At 26.5% G+C, this 14,581-nt stretch overlaps 1 long non-coding RNA gene across 4 annotated transcripts; it reads right to left on the reverse strand.

The window, feature by feature from the left end:
• Window positions 1–1,572: 1,572 nt before the first annotated feature.
• LOC107854593 lies at window positions 1,573–9,481 on the reverse strand. Of its 4 annotated transcripts, none has more exons than XR_007045489.1 (4): window positions 9,112–9,481; window positions 8,208–8,297; window positions 2,412–2,591; window positions 1,573–1,928 (listed from the first exon to the last, which is right to left on the reverse strand). It is a non-coding gene; the product is annotated as an uncharacterized LOC107854593 (long non-coding RNA). The 4 variants fall into 4 exon arrangements; XR_001670049.2 differs by having other exon boundaries at window positions 9,002–9,112; XR_001670048.2 differs by lacking the exon at window positions 9,112–9,481 and having other exon boundaries at window positions 8,208–9,103.
• Window positions 9,482–14,581: the final 5,100 nt, after the last annotated feature.

Consider the following 14,581-nt stretch of genomic DNA (forward strand, 5'->3'; position numbering starts at 1 on the left):
AATCTTTTGGCATCTCACATTAATGTGGATTCGAGCTGCAAACGTATTCAAATTGAATATCAAATCACTGATAATGCAGGGCAAATACAAATACATAATGATATGGGTTTAAAGATTTTTATTTTTTTTGCAAAAATAAAAAAGGTATACAAGATATGAATTGGTCACTGTTAAGCTAATCAATGTTCTCTGTTATGCAGAAAAAACATATGCAGTAAACAATATGCAGCAATCAATGTTCACTGTTAAATACATATGCAGTAATCTTTGTTACTAAACAAAATACATCTGCAGTAATTCATATGTATATTTATGGGATTTGTTGGTGTTAAATCTGTTATTGTATTTATTAGTACACATATGCAGTAAGCATCAAAAATACATATGTTGTTAGCAATATGTGTATTTGTATTTTGCAGCTGTGTTTTCAAAAAAATAAATATACATTTCGCATCGTTTTGTAGCATATACATTTACATATTTGTGTTTGACCTTTTTTAATTTAACTTTTTAAAAATATTATTAGGCTGTATCAGCCACAGAGTATGTGTACATGATGCATAACAAAGAAAAGCATTTCATTGTTTGCCTCAAGGTAAAAACATGCTCATGTAACTCATTTCAACTGGATGAGATACCATGTGCACATGCTTGTGCGATCTTAGATAGCAAGAATATCCTTAAGGGGCCATATTTTTGTGATCTGTATAAGCCAAAAACAGTCTTGAAAACGTATAATGTTTCAATCTATCCTTTACAACACAAGGATGACTGGATAATTCCAGATAGCATACTTGGTGAAATAGTACTGCCTCTGAAGTACAAACAAACTCCTGGAAGACCTGCAAAAAAGGATCATGAAAAATCGGGAAGGGATATATTTGGAAAGAAGAATATCAACTCATGCAGTGGTTATGGATCTAACGATTACAATAGGCGTTCGTGTAGGAAATATCGTAAATGATACATTTGTTCTTCTGTATTCTATCTTTAAAATATCTTTTACTCTTTTCATAATAACAAACGCTTTTCTTAAATTTGTTTTGCGACATTTATCTACCGTTTGCTATAATGCTTTGTAAATGACTATTAGGTATACATAACGATTATACTAAATTTGAAAGACAAAAACATATATTTTTGCTGTGAAAATACATATGTTTTAGTGTATATGTATTTAAAATATGGTGAGCTATACATATTTGTATTCAAAAAGATGTGTATTTGAAAATATATTTGTCTAAATGTATTTGTTAAACAATATTCTATAACAACACATAGTAATCTGTGTAGTGTATGAACAAGTAGTAACATACATATATGAAGCAGATTATGTATTTGATATTATATGATAATACAATACAATAGATATATAAAGCAGCATATGTATTTGAAATCAAATGAATAAAGAGCAAAATACATATGTTGTTAACTGCATATGTATTTTGAAGTTTAAATGCAAACTGCATATGTATATATTGCAACTCTACATAGTGCATATGCATTTTTAAATTTAATCTGAACAGTGTATCAAATCATACTGAACACTAGAATAAAACACATACTATAAACTTATAGAAAATATATTCAACATAAAAGACTAAAATAAATAACTTATATACACTTCACAATTAGTAACTTTGATTCACTTCAAAACATAAAGTAACTTTCAAAAATTAACATCAACATCCAATTAAATCTTGTCACTACACAATTCAAATACTTATGTGACACTTATTATCTTGCTTTCCCTAACAGGCCTCAATAGTGTTTCGTCGTCACTTTAAGCCTTCATAAATTTCTTTTGGTGGTGGATCCTGAAAATCATCATCTGAATCAACTGAACGTTCATCATCAACTTCATTCTGCTCTAGTATTTTAAACTTTGACACTTTCCTCTGAGTTGGCTCAATGTTCTTAAATACAACCTAAGAATATAGAAAAAATATGTTAAAGTATCTATTAAATAATTATAACGCAAATGTATATATGTAGACTATAAAATACATATCTCGTTAAAAATAAAGTCTTCATGAGTAGTTCATATATATATCCAATATATTGAAAATACATATCAATTATAATAAAAATACATATATCCAAATACCTCTTCATGTATATATAAATATACTTTTCCATACATGCAAGTTAGCAAATTCATTTAACATACAAATACAACTAAACATAGCAGCTTTACAAAAATTAGAAATAAATAAATGCTAACCTAAAATGTATATTTAACCTATCATCTTTACAAATTAGCTTTACTGAAATTCCTAAATACATATCAGCTGATCAGTAAATACATATTAGCTTCACAAAAAAAAACATATTACCCAAATTAATAACAGCTTTACTGAAATCCCTAAATATATAACAGTAAATAAAAATACATATGCAACGGAAAATACCTCTTCCTCCATGTCTTCTTCAGATTCATTAGCAGAAGAATTCTCAACATCGTCATCAATATTGCTTGACTCTGCAACTTCTTTTGCTTTTCTTTTCTTCTTATATTTTTTTGTCTTTCGGAGAAGGAATTTTTTTCAATCATTTTTTTCTAAATATCAGCCATATTTGAAAAAATCCAGCTGACAACAACAACAAATCAACCCAAAATCATCTACAATATCCATTAAACTCCTAATATCCTCCATTAATCGCAACAAAACAAAATCCAGTTTCAATTCCCATCCAAAATATAATTTTTTTTTCAGCTATATCAACTCATAAAACATCAAATTTCACTGAAAAATAAATAAAATAAAATTCAGCATATCCGATAACCTTGATTCTCCATTAATAACTACAAAAATCAAAACCTTATAGATGAAGTGGAGAAATTATTTACAGTACAAAATTCAAAAAAAAAATATTAAGAAATTGATAACATGCAATAACTGAATTAATTAGTTACCTGAAATTGTTGAACAATATTCTTATCAGATCGTGCAAAAAATGTTAAGAAGAAAAAAAATTTAAAAGAGAAAATCTGAGAAAAAGCGTGAAAAATGGTAAAGTAGAAAGGGAATTAAAGGAAAGAGAAAGATTTTAAGCATGAAAAATGGAACCTCAAACACGGTAACTTCTGAGAGGCGGTAAGTGTGGTCCTCCACTTAAAATAATATTAGATTTGCTACACAAAGTAATTTAATTAAAGTGTTGCTATTTTTTATAATTTAAGTGTTAAATATGCTATTCCCTGTAGTTTTTTCTTTTTGTAATTTGTACTTTTGGGCCTGTAATCGGCCCATTCTACTTTGAACAATTAGTATCTTCTATGTGTTTCAACTTTGTTGTCATCATCACAATAAAAGTTTTAAATTTCTTGATATCATTAAGCAAAAACAACATAAACATACGTCTTAACTTATCATATTTACACAAACTCTCACCCTTATAAAGTAATTACAAAAAATCTCAACTAATTATGTATCTTTTTTGGATGTATTTGGAGCTAATTATGCATCTCGATAGACCCAAAATTGAGAAAAATGTATTGAGATCTAATTATGTATTTTTACAAAGAAAAAAATATATTTTCATTGGATGTATTATGTATCTCAACAAATCAAAAAATCAAAAAAAGATATAGGAAGCTAATTATGTATCTTTACAAAGGAGAAATCTTTGTTGGATGTATCGAAAGCTAAATATATATTTCGACAGACCCGAAATCGAAATTTTAAATAATTATGCAGTCAAAATTTTCTTTAATTACGCTCTAAATTATCTGGATTTATGTTGTTTTTTCTATTTTTAAAACTTCATTATAGTGACTATTTTTCAATAACAGAGATTGATAAGAGACAATTTATAGAATATATCCAATAAAAGGTTGCAAAAGTTGTATGGATTATGGAAAAGTTTATCAACTTCTTAACTATTTTGAGTGGTGAAAGATATGAATACATCATCAAATAAGTAAACAACTTTCATGTAAAATATTGCAAGGGTATTCCATCTTGACATAAGTTATTTAATATGTATGGATATTTAGTGGCAGGATCAGAATTTTCACTAAAAGAATCCAAAATTGAAAGAAGTGAGCACATGAACTAGCCAAAGAGGACTTCAACATCAACTATGTATACATAAAAAGTTAATTTTAATCATGTATAAATAGTAAATTTTTTCGCCGAAGGAGACTCGAATGAACCCCTTAGACATAAGGTGGTTCCGCCCTCATATATACCTAAAAGATACGTATGGCTAAAGTTCAAATAAAAATGATTGAACTTCAACCATATCACAAGTTTTAAAAGTGTTACAGCTACACAATTATTTTGATATATTAATATGAAAACTTTTATAAGTTTTCATTTCTTAAATTATCCCGTGGATTATTACTATAAACATGTGCTTCTTTTTATTTTTTAGTCTACAAAAAAAAAAAAAAAAAAAAAAATAAATCATTAATGTTACTTGTTGTGAAAGTGCTTCAAATATGAGTTATTTTGTTTGAGTGGTAGAATTACAAATTTTGCCTTTTGATGAATTTTACTTGCAATTGTTTTAAAAGCAATGTCTTGGAATGACATTGCTTTGCTTTTGGTGCAATTCATATTTCATCCATTTGTGTTTTGCCTTTTAAGCACATACAAACTTTTTCTTTTTGTTTTAAGTTTTTTACTCTATTCATTTGTCCATTCACTTTTACTTTTCAGATTTCAGTTTTAAAAGATATTTTTTAATCATATTATTATGAAAAAAGTTACAAATTTTATTATTTTTTGTATAGTTTGAACATATAAATTTTAAATATATATAGAATTAATCTAATTCAATGAATTACCTTCAAAGATTTGACAAATCGCCTCTAGTGAAACGAAAGATGACGGACGAGTGAAAATGAATAAATAAAATAGCAAGTAGGGTTTAAAGAATCCGTGACTAAAATATGTCTTGAACTTAAAAAAAATAATCGAAATATGTCATGAAACTAAAAAGTAATCAAAATAGGCTTTGCGTATTTTTTTGTGCACTGTGTACTTTTTAAAAGTGGATAATACACTATTTTTATGCACTATTCACATTTTTTTTCATATAATGCACTAATTTTGTGTATTATTAATTATTTTTCTTCATATAGTGCACTAGTTTTTTGCATTATCCATTTTTCAATATAGAGCACTAAAATACTGCACTATGCTTTTTTTCGTATAGTACACTATTTTAGTGCATTTTTATTTTTCTTTTTTCATTTAGTGTATTCATATAATGCATTAATTTAGTGCATTATTCTTTTTTTTCATATGGTGCACTATTTTAGTGCACTAATTTATTTCATATAGTGCGTTATTTTAACTATCCATCTTCATATAATGCAATATTTTAGTGCACTTCTTTTTCACTCAACTATATAATTTATTTCATATAATGCACTATATGAAATAAATCAGTGCACTAAATAAAAAAAGAAAAATGCACTAAAATAGTGCGCTATATAAAAAAAAAAAAAAAAAAAAAGGGGTAGTGGAAAAAATGAATAGTGCACTATGAAAAAAAATAATAATGCACAAAAATAGTGTACTATCTACTTTTAACGTCGTCAGTCCCATTCCATTAAAAGAAAAGTACATAGTGGACAAAAAAAAAAATGCTAAATCTATTTTGATTACTTTCTGGTTTAAGAACATAATTCAATCATTTTTTTTTTAAATTCAAGACTTATTTCATGAGTCGCTGACTCTGAGTTTGAAAAGCCGTACGAATTGTTACTTTGGTTTCCTTGTCCTACATTTTTCCTATTCAAGTGAAAATATAGAAAAAGGACAAATTAAAGCACACATAAAACAATGGTCAAAGAAATTGCTTATCAAGAAAAAGTAATTAAAATCATTATTAACTCCTTTACAAAATTTAACTTCTACTCATCAAAGCCTCAAATTCATGAAAATGTATCACAATTCACAAGCATATTAAGAAATTTTCAGCATGAAGGATGCGATTCAGTGACCAATGAAGTGAGAGAGAACTATATATACGACGGTCTTAGTTTCAAGTTTTAACGGAGGCAAATCATAATTAGGCGATCTCGTCATATCTATCTATAAGTTTTGGGGACAAAATTACTCGATATTCATACTAATGTAAGGTAAAGTATACCTTGCAAAATAACCGATCTAGATGCGTGCAAAAATAATTGAAAAAACATGAAAAAAGGACAATAATTTCATTAACTAGGTGTGAGTTCTATTTTAGACCTAGTACCTATGAATAAGAGGACATTCACTAACCTAGACATTTTTAACTATTTTGTACACTTGTGATTTTGCCTTTATTTCATTTGATTAATTGTTATTGCACGGTTGATTGGGAAAGTCTTCAAGTATTATTTGGCTTCTGTAGCTTCTAGAGACTAAGTTGTTGGAACGCTCCAAAAATATTATTGAACGCGTCTCAAATTCTTCAAAAATATACCTCCTTCGTTACAAAATAAGTTAATTGTTGAATTTTGACACACATATTAAGAAAAAAAAATAAAGACATAAATTTATCATGTTTTTCCATTTTTATCCTCTTCAAAAAGCAAAGACACATGATACATCACTCCCAATATACATTTAATGAAGGGTAAATTTGGAAAAAAATTCCAACATCTACCTTGAATTGTGAACCATTCACTTATTTTGAAACATAAAAAATACTCCAACAATTCACTTATTATGAAACGGAGAGTATTATTTTTGGAGGATCCGACACGCACGCGAATACATTTTTGAAAAGTCCAATCAATTTAGTCTAGAGACGTGTTCGATATAGACAAAAACATTTTCAAAAAAATATTTTCCATACGAAACATTTCTAAGAAAATATTTTTCATCGAAAACATTTTCAAGAACATACCCTAGTTGATCGCTGCTAATATACAAATTAGTAAAAGAGAGAGATTGTTTTTGACAATTATAGTTAACCTTTAATAATTTTAGATTTTAATATCTTTCATGAACTGCAATTAAAATTTAAAAGATAAACTTAAGAATAAATGTATATATAGTTCTAAACTTCTGCTAATAAGGAAAACCTAAGGGGTTGTTTGGTAGAGTGTATAAGATAATACTGAATAGGATGTATTAGTAATGCTGAAATTAGTAGTGCTGGAATTAGTAATATTGGGATTAGTAATGCTGAGATTATTTTTTATGCAGTGTTTGGATTGATGTATTGAAAATAATATGTATTGTTATATTTTAAAAAGAATATTATTTGTTTACAAAAAAACTCTTGACATATAATAACTTTGTATATTTACTTTGCAAAGCTTTATTATTCTTTTAAAAAAAAAATATATAACTATAGTAATAACTTATTTTGAAATTTTAAGATTTAATCTTTCACTTACAAAAAAAATAATTTGTTATCTTTTCTTTATTTTTTTGTTGTTAGCACTTTGTGGTGTTCTTAAGTTGGAGGGGATACGTGTAACTTTTGAATGGGACAATTGTATCGTTGTTAACATAAAATTGTGTTCCGTAAAGTGTTAAATTTAAGATATTTTTTTTTATTTGTGATACATTCTATTTACAAAATTAAAGCTATATGCAACCATGCAATTTGTTTTGGGCTTTGACAAATAAGTATTTTCTAAGTTAATGGAGTAGTTTTTTTAATGATTAAAATTATTTCGGGGAATATTATCATATTGAAAATTGAAAAGAAATAACTCATATTAAATAAAGTAAAAAAAATTTAAAAAACATTTAAAAGAATTTAAGGGCATTTTTGTCTTTATTAATATTTATCCATGGATTGTAATCCATAGATTACTAATCCAACCAAATTGGATGTATTAGTTATACACCCTATAATACCATATAGGTGTATAGCTAATCGATGTATTAGTTATACATTGCTCCTTATTTGTTACCAAACATTGTATTAATTTATCCCACATTTTAGTACATGGATTAGAAAAATAAACCCTCCTACCAAACGACTCCTAAATGGAAAACTTCCCTTCCCTGATTATTTCACCTAAAGATTAAAAGATCTACCCAAATATATATATTTATCTAGTTAATAAAACATCAAGCATGCAAGTAAACAACTTTAATAAAACTACTATGGTTGGAGAAAAAGTATTGTTATACTCAAATACCATTAAAAACATGGATTAACATATTAAGAGACTTTTTTGCAACCAAAAGAAACTTCTTGCAATAAATTATAAAGAAAATGCAAGGAAGGGTAGAATATACGCGAACCTCATCTCAACCTCAAAAGTAGATCATGGCGTTGTTTCAGATAGACCCTCAGCTCAATGACAACAACAACAATATGTACCCAGTGAAATCCTGCAAGTGAGGTCTGAGGAGAATAAAGATGCATGCATGCCTTACCACTACCTCGGAGACAATGGCTGAGCCAAGATATTCATTGAGAGAGTTCAGAAGTAAACATACAAACTAGCCGAAGAAATTTAACATTTATTATATATACATAAAATAAAAAAAATAAAATTAACCATGTAAAAATAGTACATAATTTTTTGTTAAATGGGGTTTTAGGATGAACCCCAGGATAAAAGGTGGCTCTGCCTCTTAGAGAGATAGAAAGGGTGTTTCCGAAAGATATAATAATAATAATAATAATAAATAAATACATAAATAATTTACTTATCTATTTTCTTGATCATTTGCAAGGAGCTGTTTGTTTGAGCTGCTGGAAAATGAGTGTGAGGAATGAAGCCTGGTCCGAGATCATTACTCCATTTAAAAAAAAAAAATAATTTTAAGCCAAAAAAAAAAAAGAAGAGAAAAACAAGTAGTAAAATAAAACAAAAAAACAAAGGGGATAGGAATACGAAAAACACACACACACTGAAAAAATGAAGAGAGAAAAAAGAAAGAAAATGGAAAGATCTTGGATCAGTCTCCATTCCAAACACTTCATATTTCCCATGAATAATATGTTAATAATGATTATTCAATTTCTCATGATTTAGCAATGAAGAGGGAAGTTATATACTACTATTGAATAAAAAAAGCTGCACACACACACTTGATTTCTCAATCAATACTCATCAAATGACCACATCATATACTAGTTCTGAAAAGTGGAGAATTAGGTATGTATAAAATAAAATATAGTAAGTAGTGGGAAAATTACCTACAAGGGAATATATATACAGCTAAAAGTAAAGTTGTGTTTGTGAAGGATTACTTGTCTGAACCCTATTCTTTTTTTTTTCTGTCTCAATTTATGTAGTATTATTTGATCGTGAAGAAAGGTTAGAAAAAAGATATTTGTGATTTATGAATTACTAAAAGAAATCTTCGACATTTTTATTATGACATAGAAGGACGATAAGTTGACAACGATAGGTTTGAGGAGAGGTAAATTGAGGAAGACTTGGTGAGAGATGATTAGACAAGACATGACGTATCTTCAACTCATCAAGGATATTATGATGAGTTGATACGAAAGAATGGGGAATAAGGATTAGAGCAGGCGGCTAGCTAGTAGGTAGTCCAGCGTTTTCTTCTTCCCAATGGTAGATCATGGTTCTAGTCTGGATCAACTATCTGTTTCCTTATCAGTATTATTATTATGCTAGCATTGTGTTGTACTTCGATTTTATCACTATTGTTTGTTTTTTTGGTTATTTTTACTATTTTAATTTATTGTACGTTACTTTCTTTGTTTATTTTTATTTGTCATGCTTTACTTCTCGAGAATCAAATTACATAACTTTGATCAATGTTTAAGATATATTTTTTCATCTATATCTACATCTATATCTATAATTTATAACCTATAATCTATAATCTATAATCTATATCCATATCTATATCTATAATCTATATCTATAATATATTAAAAGTGTGAAGCGTCTTATAAATATGATTTGAACTTTTTACCCTTTATTAAAAGTCTTTACTTTAGGCAAAATCGTCTTTTCACTATTTTTTTTGAATATTTAAAAGTTGAAAATTAATTAAATATATTTATGGTAAAACCTTTTCTTATTAGAAGACATCAAAATTAAAAACTACTAATACTTTTTTCATTAATTTAAGAATTTTAGATCAACTAAAAAATAAAAACCTTTAATAATTATAAATAAATACTAATTTATATTAAACCTAATACTCTGATACTATATTTAAAGAAAAATCCAAAAGAAATTCCCCTACATTCCCAAAGCATTGTGGTTTTCTGAAAAAATTTCCTTACAAATCCTTTTCGTATTTTTCTACTAGTTTATAAGTTTTTTTTTTTTAATTTTAATAAAGGACTTATTATAAGTTAAATAGGAGTTCAAAATTTAATATTTTTTTTATTTTCTAAATATACAAGAAGAAATTATTAAAACTCCTATATTCCTCACATAGAATTCTCATTATACATAAACACTAATATATATTACAAAAGTTATAGTACTCAAAAATGTAAACGTGTAGAGCCAAAAAGGCAAAAACGTACCTTTTAAAAAAAAAAAACTTACTTCCTTTACTTTTTTTAGTTTCAAATTTAATTGTCTTTTCCTAAAATTCTAATTATACATAAACACTAACAAATTAGTTAAAGTCCTTATTTTATCTAAATAAAAAATCATAATATTTAACACTCCTAAATTAATTAAAATTTTACGTTATATAAAAAAAAATCTACACATCTATTTAACTAATATTTTAATCATACTTAACTACAGATATACAACCTTTCATCTCCTTCTACTTTTCTTTTTAATTTGAATTTTATTGATTTTAATTCAAATTATCTTCTTACATTCATTATCGTCATCTTTCTTTCTTTATTCTTTTAGTTAATAAATTTAAAGATTATATATGAATTATGTATAATCAACAAATGGCATGTGTTGTCCTCTTTTAACAATTTCTTGTGTTTCACTTTCAGTTGCAATTTTTTGCTAGAAAAATTGGACAAAATAAGCGTGTTGTCGCCAAATGAAGTAACCAACAAAATTAAAGATTTATCGCACCGAAAAAAATCAAGGTTTATATTACATGTTTGGTGATTTTATTTAGATTGTCGAAAGTTTTACTCCTTTTAAAGATATTTGATAGTTTAGACGCAAGTTTAAAAGGGAACACTATATAGCACTATTATCATAGTTATTGCTTTTTTTTCCTCTTAAGCGCTTCATTAAAATTTTTTGTAATAGATAAAATCGTCTAATTTTAAATAATTAAAAGTTACACATGCGGGACACGTGTGTTTAAACTAGTTATATTAATATGAGAATTAATGATTGCAACTTATAATTGTAGTATATTTTTTTTTTGTTTTGTTTTTGAACATCTAAAATTTAAATTTAAAAGCTTGAAAATCATCAAATTCAATTTTAACTTGAAAGATTAGTCAAATTGACTCTTACAAGTAAAAGTGAATGAATAAAATTTTAGTTTTCTTCTTTCAACATCTTCGTTGTCATATGTAGTCTTTTAGATGATTTTCTTAAGTCACGGATTCTATCGGAAATAATTTTCCTACTTACGAAGTGGAGGTTAAATTTGTGTACTTTACCCTATGTTGTTCTCACTTATAGTACTATATTGAATATGTTATTCTTGTTATATGTAGTTAATTTGTTTTGTTGTGGAATCCAGAAAAATTCATTAACTTTTACCACAGCCTGTGCCTTTCGAGTAAGCAATCTGCAATGAATACTTTATGATAACTTATTTATTATGCAGTAGCTTGTAAATCACATCGTAAATATTTACCGCACTAAATAAATCTCATGCGATAAGCTCATGACCGAGCGACAAACAAATACTAAATTCGATCCTAGGTGGAGACCACCTACTCAACCATAAGCTAAGGAGCATGTATTCTTGTTATTGTAAATTCAACAAAAACCATTCCCTTTGTAAGAATATTTATGACAATAACTTGGTGTGTGACAGTGTATATAGTACTCCTCCGGTTCAAAAAGAATGAGTTACTTTTTCTTTTAATCCGTTTCAAAAAGAATGATTCATTTTTTTTTGATAATATTTTAATTTTAATTTTCCACATAGCATGTTTATGACCATAAGATTAAAGAACATTTTGGTATATTTAACACTACTTTAATTTAAGACCACAAAATTTAAAAATTTTCTTTATTTTTTTAAACTTTGTATTAAATTAAAATAATTCATTCTTTTTTAAACGGGAAATTACTACCTTTTTAAATTTTATAGTATACTTCAAAATTAATTTATTTTATGGGTAGAAAAAATTTGTGACAGAGGGGTGCATGTGGAAGAGCACATGAAAGACAGGTCATGGAGATATAGATGTGTTTAAACAAAGAAAAGAAAAGAAAAGCTGACTGATTTTGGAGTCATTGAATTGTTTTCTTCTCAATATTTAACTTTTTTTTGTTGAATTAATATAGAGACAGTACCTATCACAACAGCTACTCCCAACTTTCTTTTTTCTGGCTACCTATGGGAAAAGAAACATAAATTAATTCAACCACTGAAAACAAAGCAAAAAGGGCCATGGGAAATATGACAAGAGGACTATATGAATAACACCAATAAAAACAACAATAATAATATACATAGGGCTCGTGTGGTCATGAAAATTATAATTTTCGAAAGTTGGAATTAGAATTGAAATTAAAATTGAAGTTAGAGTTGTGTTTGATCATGAATATAAATTAAAATTATTTTTAAAATTTTGTGAAGGAAATAAGAGATAAAACAAGTAAAACATGGTTTTACTTTTTCAAATGTCATTCCGAAATTGTATTTGAGATTTCCATGGCTAAACACATCTTGTTTTCACTTTTTTCACTAAAGTAAAATAATTTTTCGAAAAAATACAAATAGTGTTCATAAAATAGACTCTGAAAGACTAAAGTATACGCAGTTTGTATCATTAGCTCAAATAAAGTGAAGAGGCTATTTTAGAATTTTCATTTAAAAAAAATTCAAAAATAAAAATATGGTGTTTGAAATCTTTAAGATGAAATATATATATATATATATAATGTAATTTTTTATTGATGAATCCCTCAACTCGCTCTCCGTCCCGATATAAGTGTATTTTAGTAAAAATTACATCATTGAGAAATTAATAAATATATATGTGGTTTTTTTAAAAAAAAAAAAAATCATTTGCATAAGCTTATATTTTGCTAAGGTGACACTTATTTTAGGATAAAATAATGTTCAATAACCACATACTCAACATGTTTGAGGTATAATAATAACAATAATATATTTAGCATAATTTTAATAGTGTAATATAAGAAAGATATGTAAATATAACTCAATCTTATTTTATCTTTATGGAATAATTAATGAAATTCTTATGCGTAGCTATGTACATTTTGTTGTAAATAGAAGGTCAAATTCATTGATAGGACCTTAAACTTGTCCTGAAAATTCACTTAGACTCTTAAACTAAGACTTGTACCTATCAGACTCCTCAAGTGCTAAAATTGATACCTATCAGACACAAAATGCTGAGTTGACAAGTAGAGTGTGTTACACTTTCCTTGGGCGCGTGAACAGTAGATTAAATAATATTTTACTTTTTTTAATTTAAAAACTTATACTTAAATTATTTTATTAATATATTTTTTAATTAATAATAATTTTTTTTTTTTTTTTTTTAAAAAAAACACCCCCACTGGAGCTCCCCCCCCCCCCCCCCCTTCTTCTACAACAACAAGAAATCATTGAAGATGGAGACTTCTTAAGCAACAAGAAACCATTGAAATAGAGAAATTTATTTTAAGCTTCAAAATGGAGAAACACTCTTACCAATAAAATCAACAACTCTACTAACAACAACAAAATCACTAATCAATCTTCACCATTGTCAACAACGTCAAAGATGTGAAAAAAAAATTCTTTCTTTTTTTACAAAATCAGTTAAAGAAATCTTTTTTTCATTTATTAATGAAGTTGTTGATTTAACAACAATTATGTGTGTGTTGTTGACTGTGTGTGTAAATGGCCGGGGAGGGGTGTGTGAAAAAGACGATTGTGTGTGTGTGTGTGTTGCTGACTGAAGCAACAAGAAATCATTGCTGACTGTTGAAGACGATTGGGGAGGGGGTGTGTGAAGAAGACGACTGGGTGGGTGGGGGGTGTTTTTTTTCTTTTTTTTTTTTTAAATTTCTTTTTAATAATCAATTTTTTAATTATTTTTAAAATAATTTTATAATTATTTTTTAATAATTTGGATTCTCAATACAATTTTTTATTTTTATTTTTAAATTTTTTTATAATTTTTTTGAATAATCATTTTTTTTATTTTTTAAATTACTTTATAATTATTTTTTAATTATTTGGATCCTCAATGCCATTTTATATTTTTATTTTTTTAAAAATTTTATAATTTCTTTTGAATAATCAATTTTTTATTTTTATTTTTTAAATAATTTTATAATTATTTTTTAATAATTTGGATCCTCAATGCCATTTTTTATTTTCACTTTTAAAAAACTTTTTAATTTTATTTTTATTTTTAAAATAATTTTATAATTATTTTTGAATAATTTTATAATTTTTTTTAATAATCAATTTTTTATTTTTATTTTTTAAATAATTTTATAATTATTTTTTAATATATTGGACCCACAATGCCACATGTCATCTTTCAATTGGCC

This window comes from Capsicum annuum, chromosome 10 (genome assembly GCF_002878395.1).
Source record: "Capsicum annuum cultivar UCD-10X-F1 chromosome 10, UCD10Xv1.1, whole genome shotgun sequence".
Taxonomy (NCBI): domain Eukaryota; kingdom Viridiplantae; phylum Streptophyta; class Magnoliopsida; order Solanales; family Solanaceae; genus Capsicum; species Capsicum annuum.